The sequence below is a fragment of the Dasypus novemcinctus genome, chromosome X, assembly GCF_030445035.2.
Source record: "Dasypus novemcinctus isolate mDasNov1 chromosome X, mDasNov1.1.hap2, whole genome shotgun sequence".
NCBI lineage: Eukaryota > Metazoa > Chordata > Mammalia > Cingulata > Dasypodidae > Dasypus > Dasypus novemcinctus.
This window is the reverse complement of record NC_080704.1, coordinates 187,683,527-187,693,152: the sequence shown is the minus strand read 5'-3', so window position 1 is coordinate 187,693,152 and position 9,626 is coordinate 187,683,527.

Sequence of the window (9,626 nt, the reverse complement as noted above, 5' to 3'; positions counted from 1 at the left end):
GTATAAGGGAATCTCATTTTTTTAAAAAATGTAACCTTTTGTGATGTATGTATCTTCAAAAAATACAATCTACAAAAATGATGGGGGTGGGGGGTGGGGAATGGGTTATATGGGAACCTCTTATTTTTTTTAACGTAACATTCTATGAGCTCTATTAACTTTAATAAAAATTCAAAAAACAAAATAAAATAAAATGAAGTATGATTCCAATAGGGAATCTTGAATACTTCTAATTTTCTGTGTCCTATTCTGGAATAACCACCTTAATATTTCATTTATTTTCTATTTGGTGATCTCTCTGAAGTAGGTTTCAGATCTTGACAGTACAACCTGAAAGATTAGGAAAAGAATTGATGGAGTTTGGATGAAAAACTTCGGTTAAACATTAGAAAGTGAAGTTTTAGTTAAAAGATGTTTGAATTTGGAATTGATTGGGAGGCCAAAGATTTAAGGGAGCAGGAGATTCATGAGGAGAAAGTTATATATGGTGCGTGTTTTGCGTGATGGATGGGAATTAAATGATGTCGAGTTCTAGGCTCCAGCAAGCATTGTCAACAGAAGATGAAGCAGCAGATATTTATGTTTTAAGATGTAAATTATTACAAAGCTAGTTAAATCTTTCTAATAATTAGTTTTAATGTAGAGGAGTACATTTTATTTAAGTTACCTTTATGTTATATATAAAAATATATTTTTTATGCATAGATTGGAGATTGCAAGTCTTTTTTGAGTGTTTTTGAGGATTGTTTCAGCAAAATTTTAAAAACTGGCTGCTGGGGAGGATCAAAGAATTTGGCGAATTTCTAATCCAGGTTTTAGACTCGAATATTAAATGCAAAAATATGCATGAAACTAAAGCCCTTGCTATTGATCCATTATTGATTACTGTTAGTAGTAATTGAGCAGGACTTGAGGCCATTCTGCCAGAACATAAGGACTTGATGGTCAGGCCTATATTAGGTTCTGAATCTTCACACCATATATTTGTACTTACTGGAAATTGTATCAATGAAAAGTGTACTGGTAATATGAACTTCTGGTCCAGATGGAAGTTCTTCCATTTGAAAAATGTGATATTTGTAATGGAAGTTTTAATTTTCTCAGTCTCCCTCCCACAGAACTGAAGCTAGAATATTCTGTTCAATAAAGAAGCAAAAAATAAACACGTTACTTATAAACTGATGTTTAGTTACTAATGAGAGCTTAAGGACTAGAATACATTATAAGCCTAATAGCCTTATGAAAATGTATCTCATTTAGTCGTCTTTTAAGCATATATTCACATTCTTTTTCAAGCTATATTAAGATTATTTTCTTTTTTTTCAGAGCTGCATCCTTTAGGGCTCCTTTTTTTTTTTTTTTGAGGTGAATTACAAAAGGCTAGGTGTTTTTTGATAAAGCTTCTTACAACTGGGTGGATATTCTGCTGGAGCCTTCTAAGAAAGGCACTTTTATTTTTCAGTCATTTCTAAAGTCACATGGTCTTTGAATTTTGGGGGACTATTTTGCATGAGTGCTGATACAACTTTAAATTTAAGTAGAGCCATGTCATACCATCCCATGAATTTTGACTCTGGAAGTTATACCTTTCCTGTGATAATAGTTTCAGTTCTGGACTGTAAAGCTGGAGATAAAACTTGATTTTGTTCCTTTTTGTAAAATCAGTAAAACTTGCAGCCAGTGTGCTGAGTGTCCTTGTTGAATTCAGCCAATGAAGTGAGCTGATAGTGTTTTCTTGTTTGTTTTTTATTTTTTTTATTTCTCTCCCCCCCCCCCCCCCCACACACACACGCACTTGTCTGCTCTCTGTGTCCATTCACTGTATGTTCTTCTGTGACCACTTCTATCCTTATCAGCAGCACTGGGAATCTGTGATTCTTTTTGTTGTGTCATCTTGTTGTGTCAGCTCTCCAGGTGTGCACCATTCTTTGGCAAGCTGCACATTCTTTCATATTGGGTGTCTCTCCTTATGGGGCGCACTCCCCTACATGGGGAACACCCGTGTGGCACAGCACTCCTTGTGCACATCAGCACTGTACATGGGCCAGATGCACACGGGCCAAGGAGTTTGAACCGCAGACCTCCCATGTGGTAGACGGGCGCACTAACCACCGGACCAAGTCTGCTTCCCTGATAGTGTTAAATCAGATTCAAGAAATTATGTGAATCTTGGTGTAGCAGTTTGATATTGTTTATGAATTCCAAAAATAGATATTGGATTGTTTGTAAACTGGTTTGTTCCTCTGGGCATATTAGATTATATTGGATTCACTTTTACTTGATTAAATAATGATTGAGACTTTGATTGGGCCATGTCAGTAGAAAGTGCACCACGGAAAAGGGAGTTTGGACTTTTGAGCTGGAGCCTGGGGAAGTAAACACACAGAGGGATAGAGATGGCTCCATACACACAGCAGAGACCTCAGAAAGAGAGATTAGCCTAATAGTCTATAGCTGCAGCTGAGCCCTGGGAGAAATGAACCCTTGGGGAAATGAGCCCCAGGGAGAGAGACAAGCCTTATACCAGACTCTAGAAGAGATTGTTTGGAGTTGGGATAATGGAGACTTAAGCAGAAGGAAGGCTGGAGCCTTGCAGACATCGCCCACTATCTTGCTCCAACATGTGGCAATAGACTTTGGTGAGGGAAGTAATACTTTATAGCCTGGTAACTTTAAGCTTCTACCCCAAATAAATACCCTTTATTAAAAAACAACAGATTTCTGGTACTTTGCATCAGCTCCTCTTTGGCTGACTAATACACTTGGTTTGTGTAGATTCGCACTCCACATGCAATATTAAGAGAGATTTTACAGTTTTACAGTGTGTGCATAGGCTACCTGCCCAGCTTCCCCCTACACATTCATTACTGAACTTTGTAAGCTGGCATTGAAACATTATGTTTTGTTGCACCAATTTTTAAAACTTTTACAGTGCAATATGTGTTATTTTTCTGAAGCAAACCAAAGGTAAATTTCTCATGGTTTTTGCTATAGCAGCATAGTAGCAATTTTTTTTATACATTTGTAATAGATGAAAAGTAAAACTGACTGCAAATCCTTTCTTTCTCAAAAAAAATCTTAAACCATGTACCAAGGTATTGGATGAAATTGTGTAGCATAAGTTAAACATCAAATTGCATTCTATCAACCAATATGAATATATTTCTGAAGCATAAGGTTGAAATAAACTTTGAAAAATAAAAATCTCAATAATATGAACATAAGAAACCCAATCACTGTACAGGATGAATACTAATAGAAGATCACAGAATAAATATTGAAGAAATTATATTCAAGCAGTGTGTAAAACCACAAACAATTTTGCCAAATGGAGAAGGGTCATAAAATCACTATAGGCAAAGAAAACAGTTTTTGAAAAGGAATAGGGAGGGTGACAGACAAAGCTGTTGTGTTCTGGGAATGATATATAACTCAGTGCGTAGGGAAATAAAGCTGGAAAGGTAGGTTTGGGTCAGACTGAAAAGGTTCTGGTAGCCATTCTATGGAATCTGAATCTCTGATTTTGATCATTCTAACCATAACTTTCTTTTCTCATTAATTCTCACCACCTCCAGCCAATTGCTCACCAAGTTCTGTCAGTTCTACATCTGAAATATTAAATCTACTACTTAACTCCTACTGGCATTGGTTTACTTCAGGTTCTCATAATCTTTTAGTTAACCTAACTTTCCACTCTACAACCATAAAAAAATCCAACACTCCATGATATAATAACTAAATCCCTATTCCTGAATTCCCTATTGTGAGAATAACCTAAATTTTAATGTGGGAAACTGGCTTGAAGTTGAAATGTTTCCATAACTCAGATAAGAAGTGCGGGCTTAGGAACACCAGGCCCTGACTAGATGGAATGCTGCCCGGTCAGCACAAAAATTGTTTGTGTAGAGAAGCATTTGAACTTTGTATGGCCTGTTCCTTATTATTGTAGATGTCGCGGTTCTGATAGCAAACAGCTGCTTGGGAGTTTCTAACAAAAATAATGTGAAAACTAGGATCAAGGCTTTCAGTTCCAGAAACTGTAGTCCCCTGGTCCCATCTTTATTTCCTCTCATGTCTTTCTTTCTGTCCTTTTATTTCTTAAGTTCTGCGTTGCCTTCCCTTTGAGCCATCCTATTGCTGAGCTGTTCTCAGCAATTGGCACACAAAGAGGGACTTGGAGGGAAGAAGGATCACTTCAAGTGAAACTAAAGAAGGTGCAATGGTGCAGAGCCCCAAGTGGTTTGGGAGGCCTCCTGTATTTTTGCAGGGTTACGATGGGAAACGGAGACAGTTCAACAAAATATTGCCCATATGTCAGTCTCTTGAAGCAGCTCCTCAAAGCAGGAGAAGCCAAGGCCAGTGAGCCTCATATTTTAGAACTCTTGACAGATTATAGAAAAATATTGTCCATGGTTCCCAGCAATAGGAAGTTTAGAATTAGGAGACTGGGAAAAAGTGGGAAAAGAGTTTTTTAAAAATTACATGTACAAGGTTTTCCGATCCCTGTTACTATCTGACCCACTTTGACTATTATTAAATCTGTTTTGGAACCCTTGCAAACAGAAGATGAGGAGGAAAACGAGGATAGAGAATGTGATGAATTTCTTCCCACTGAATCTTTTGATGATACTACATCTAAAACTGTTGTCTTCAGCTCCTTCACTAACTGACTTCAGAGAGTCACTTTCCCCTCCACTGACACCTCCTCCTCCTCCCATACCTGGAGACGCTCAGCTTTTACAACAGGGCATTTTACAGGCTAGAAGGGAGGGTGACTTGGAGGCTTTTCAAATGGCTTTCCGGTTACTATACGAGAAAGAGTAGCACCCGGAATTGATCCTCAAAACCCGAATGGAGTTTACGAGTTCACCCATGAATCCTTCCCATTTAAAATTTTTAAAGAGTTAAAAGCAGCAGTGCAAAACTATGGTCCAAATTCTCCTTTACCTACGGTATGGTGCAAGGTCTTGCTGAAGGCTCTAGGCTGATTCTGGCAGACTGGTCCACATTAGCATGCATTACCCTAGGGTCTGGAGAGTTTTTGCAATTCAAAATCTGGTGGACAGATCATGCAAGGACTCAGGCTGCTCATAAGAGAGCCCATAATATCTCCATTTCCTTGGATTAGTTAGTGGGGGTGGGGAATTGGGTGGAGGTAGATCAGCAAATAGGATGATCAGGCCATTGCATAGGTTCCTCGCTGTTGCTTAAGAGCCTGGGAAAAAAATTGAGGTTAAAGGCCAGCCTCCAGTGTCATTTCAAAAAATACTACAAGGACCTAAAGAACCATAAGAGGCTATCAAAAAACAGGTTAATAACTTAGAGGCTGCTGCTACTATTTTGCAGCTAATGGCAAAGTGGATTTGACTGGATATATTAAATTGTGCCAGCATGTACGGATGAAGGGCGACCTTGCTCCAATGATGGCTCAGGCTATGACGGGGATGAAAATCAATAAAAGGTTCTCTGGAAAACGTCTTAATTGTGGAAAAATTGGTCACATGAGAAAAGATCGTCAGAAAAGTTCTGAGGGAAAAACAATGCTGTTCGGACAAAATATTTCTGCTCAGAAACAACCTGAGCTGTGTCCCCGCTGTGGTAAAGGAAATCATTGGTCTAGCCTCTGTCAGTCTAATTATTATAAGAATGGCACCCCCTTGTTGGGGAAACTTAACATCTGGCCCATTCCTGCCACCCCCCTCCTCCAAAAGGGGGCTTTCCCAGTTCAGTAGAGGGATCCCGGCACTCTCCCAACACTCTACAGTGTCCTGGATTTATCCCCTGCCACAGCAGGAAGCACAGCCATAGATATCCCTAAGGCAGAACCTGTTATCTTGCTTCCAGGGGATACCCCGGTCTGTGTAAAAACGGGAATAAAAGGACCTTTACCAATTGGCATGGTCAGACTTCTCCTCGGGAGAAGCAGTCTTACTTCACAGGGCGTTAGGGTGCATACAGGAGTAATTGATGGTGACTATCAAGGAGAGATTCAAGTTATTATGTCCACCTCAGTTCCTTGGAAAGCTGATATTGGAGATTATATAGCTCAATTGTTGTTGCTCCCTTATGTTTCTATAGAAGCTAGTAAGAGCGTCTGAGGGAAAAATGGTTTGAAGTACAGGAATGACAGGAGTATTCTTAACTAAAAAAAATTTAGAATCTAGTCCTGTTTGTGAAATAACTATTCAGAACAAACTGTTTAACTGGAGCTGACATTTCTATCATTAGTTCCAACCATTGGCCCTCTGCTTGGCCAATATAAGATGCATCTATTTCTGTTGTGGGACTTGGCACTCCTAGAGGTTTAAAACTGTGTGCAAATTTTTCATTGTCTGGGACCTGATTAATGAGGAAACAAGGACATGGTCCAGGGTTAGGGTAAACACCACCAGGTAACTGTTGTACCAATAGCCCCCCAGCTAATAGTAATCATGAGGGATTCAGATATTCACCTTTTCCATAGTGGCCACCCAAACTTAGTCTTCTTAAGTGGACTATAACCTCTCCTGTTTGGGTTGAACAGTAGCCATTAACTCAAGAAAAATTGGAGGCACTTCATAAATTAGTTAAGGAACAATTGGACAAGGGTTTTATTGACCCTTTTCTCAGCACCCTATTTTTATAAGTTTTACGATCACATACGGTGTTTTTGGAAAGACATTTTTTACTCTTCCCACATACCCTCACCCCCAATAGATCAAGTAAATTCCCAAGCTCTACTGATACTAACACAATCTTTCAAGTCCATTTTTCTCCATCCCCACTGCTACTAACCTGTAATTCATCTCCCTGCTTCATCATTGGCTTCCTCATCTGTTCATATTACAATCAGAATGATCATCTAAACCTGCTAGTCTGATAGTCACTCTCCTACTTAAAACCCTACGAGACCCCCAAGTGAGATTGTTGACATCCAACTTTTAATTCCCAGCAACCTATGCCCCAGGTATACTTTACTTCTTGTTATTCATTAAAAATGTAATTATCTTTCACAGCTTGGTGCTTTATAGCATATATATTATTCCTCATGCCATTAAATGCTCTTCCCTCTTCAACCTTTTAAATGAACTCCTATTCAATCTATAGCACCCAGTTCAAATATCACTCTCAGAAATTTTGTCAACCTCAGTTAGACAATATTAAGGACTCTGGGGTGGAGATTGTATATGAGATACAATATGGGATACAATCACACTTTTCTCTATTAGAACAGACATCGCATCTTATTTTTAAGTAATTTTATTATAATTGTGTCTACTATACATATGATTTTCTTACAAAAATGCAAGCTCCTCAAAGATAGGAACTTATTTCTAAGGGGGGGAAAAAAGAGCTGAAACCTGATATAGTATCTATTAGCCATGAAACTTTAGACCATTTAACTACTGCATTTTCAATCTCCACCAGCTCTGAACAACAATTTCATATATTTTTTTATACCAAGAGCAATTTCAAGGAAATTTGTCCTCATAAACTCTTCTTAAAGGAACCAGACTTCTATTTTAAGTATATTTTATCACCATCGGAGTTTTAAACACTGTTTCATTCATCCATACAATATATGAATGCTCATTATAAGCCAAGACTGTTGTAGGTACTGGGGGTAAATGAAGAATAGAAAAAAATCCCTGCCCTCATAGATAGACCTTACCTTCTAATAGGGGGAGAAATAGACAAATAAGACAAATAAATGAAATGATAGACCTTACCTTCTAGTAGAGGGAGAAATAGACAAATAAGACAAATAAATGAAATATATAGCATGCCAGATGGTGGTAGAGTGACCACATAATTTATGAATCAAACTGGGACACTTCTGAAAGTAAAAGGGGTTGCTAAAAATGAATAATAGGTGTCAATTGCTCTGCAACAGGCATAAACCAGGGCTGTCCCAGGCCAACCATGGCATACGGTCACCCTAGAGTTAAGTACTAAGGAAACATATATAAAATTATATTTGAGTGGAGACCTGAAAGAGGACTGCACTACGTGGACATCTGTAGATATCTGGGGAAGCACTTCCCAGAAAGAGAGAACAGCCAAGAACAAAATTAGTATGTTCCAGGAATAGTAAGAGGCCATTATGGCTAGAACACAACAAGCAAGGGGCAATGAATTAAGAACATGTGGGGGCTGGCTCATGTAGATGAATTGAGTGGTAAGGGGTAGCCAGAACAAGTAGAGATTTGTAGAGCATTCTAAGGACTTTAGCTTTGCTCTGAAATGGGGAAGTATTGGAAAATTTTGAGCATAAGGGATACAAATCTGACTTAACAATTAACCAGAATTCCTTTGGTTTCTTGTAGTGCATGGGCTAAAGGGAGACAAAGGTGGAAGAAATTAGCCCATTCAGGAAACAGCTCAAGGTGAGAGATATTGGTGACATGAACCAGGCTGGCAGTTGAAGTGGTGGTGAAAGATGGTCAAACTGTGGATATTTTTGTGAAGTTATTAGGATTTGTTGCTGGATTATGACATCTAAGAGTAGGGTGTTTTGAGGGGAGAAAGGGAGGAAGGAGGAACCAGGAATTAAGTTTTGGATATGTTAAGTTTGAGATGCATACTAATTTTTCCGGATGGAGATGCCAAGTAGACAGATACGAGAGTCCTGAATTCAAAGATTTAGAGGTCCAAGGTGGAGATTTGGTCATTGGTAATACTCAGATGTTTTGTCATAATCTGTAACAAATGTTCCACAACAATGTAAGATGATGGTGGAGGGGTGATGTATGGGAATTCTGCACAGTATGCATGATTGTGTTGTAAATTCACAACTTCTCTAATAAAAATAAATTTTTTAAAAACTTGATCATCATCAGTGGAAATGGTATTTACCAACATGAGATTGGATGAGCTCAAAGGAATGCCAGTACAAGGAAAAAGAGCTCCAAAGCCTAAGCCTTAGGGGATACAACGTGTAGAAGTCGAGAGGTCAAGCAGCAAATCAAACTAAGAAGGAGCAGGCAGGGAAGTGGGAGGAAAACCAGCAATTCTGCCCCTTGCTTGGTTTCTCTCCTTAAAACCAAGGGGAGAGTGATAACAGAGAGAGTGATCAACTGTGCCAAACGCTGCTGATCAAATCAGATAAGGATTAAAAGTAACCACTGGACTGGACAATGTACACGTTTGGAAACCTTGACAAGCACATTTTCTGTGGATTGTGGCATCAAAAACCTGGTTGCAATGGATTAGGAGAGGAAAAGAAAAATGGAGATAATGAGTGGAGATAGCACTTTCAACAAATTTTCTGTAAAGGACCACAAACAAGGATGCAGCTTAGGGCAAGTTGGACAAAGAGACAATTTTTTTAAAGACAGTCAGTGAAGAAAGATTGAGGATGCAGAAGAGGGAAGGGTTGCCAGGGACAATCTTTCTTATTAAGATTCTAGGGACAGCTCATCTAGTAATAAAAGCTTGTATTTTTTTGGTGTATTTGTGTTTTTGCTTTTTATAGTTTTCTTAAAACACGGCCAAGAGAGCACCTGCTGCCAGTGAAGCAGCTGAGTTGTGGGCTTTAGTCATAATTCTTCTGCCATTCTAACTCCTCTTGCATAGGAAGAAAATCATGAACCAAACACTTGTTATACCAGCATCAACACCCATTTACCAATAGAATGAGAGAACAC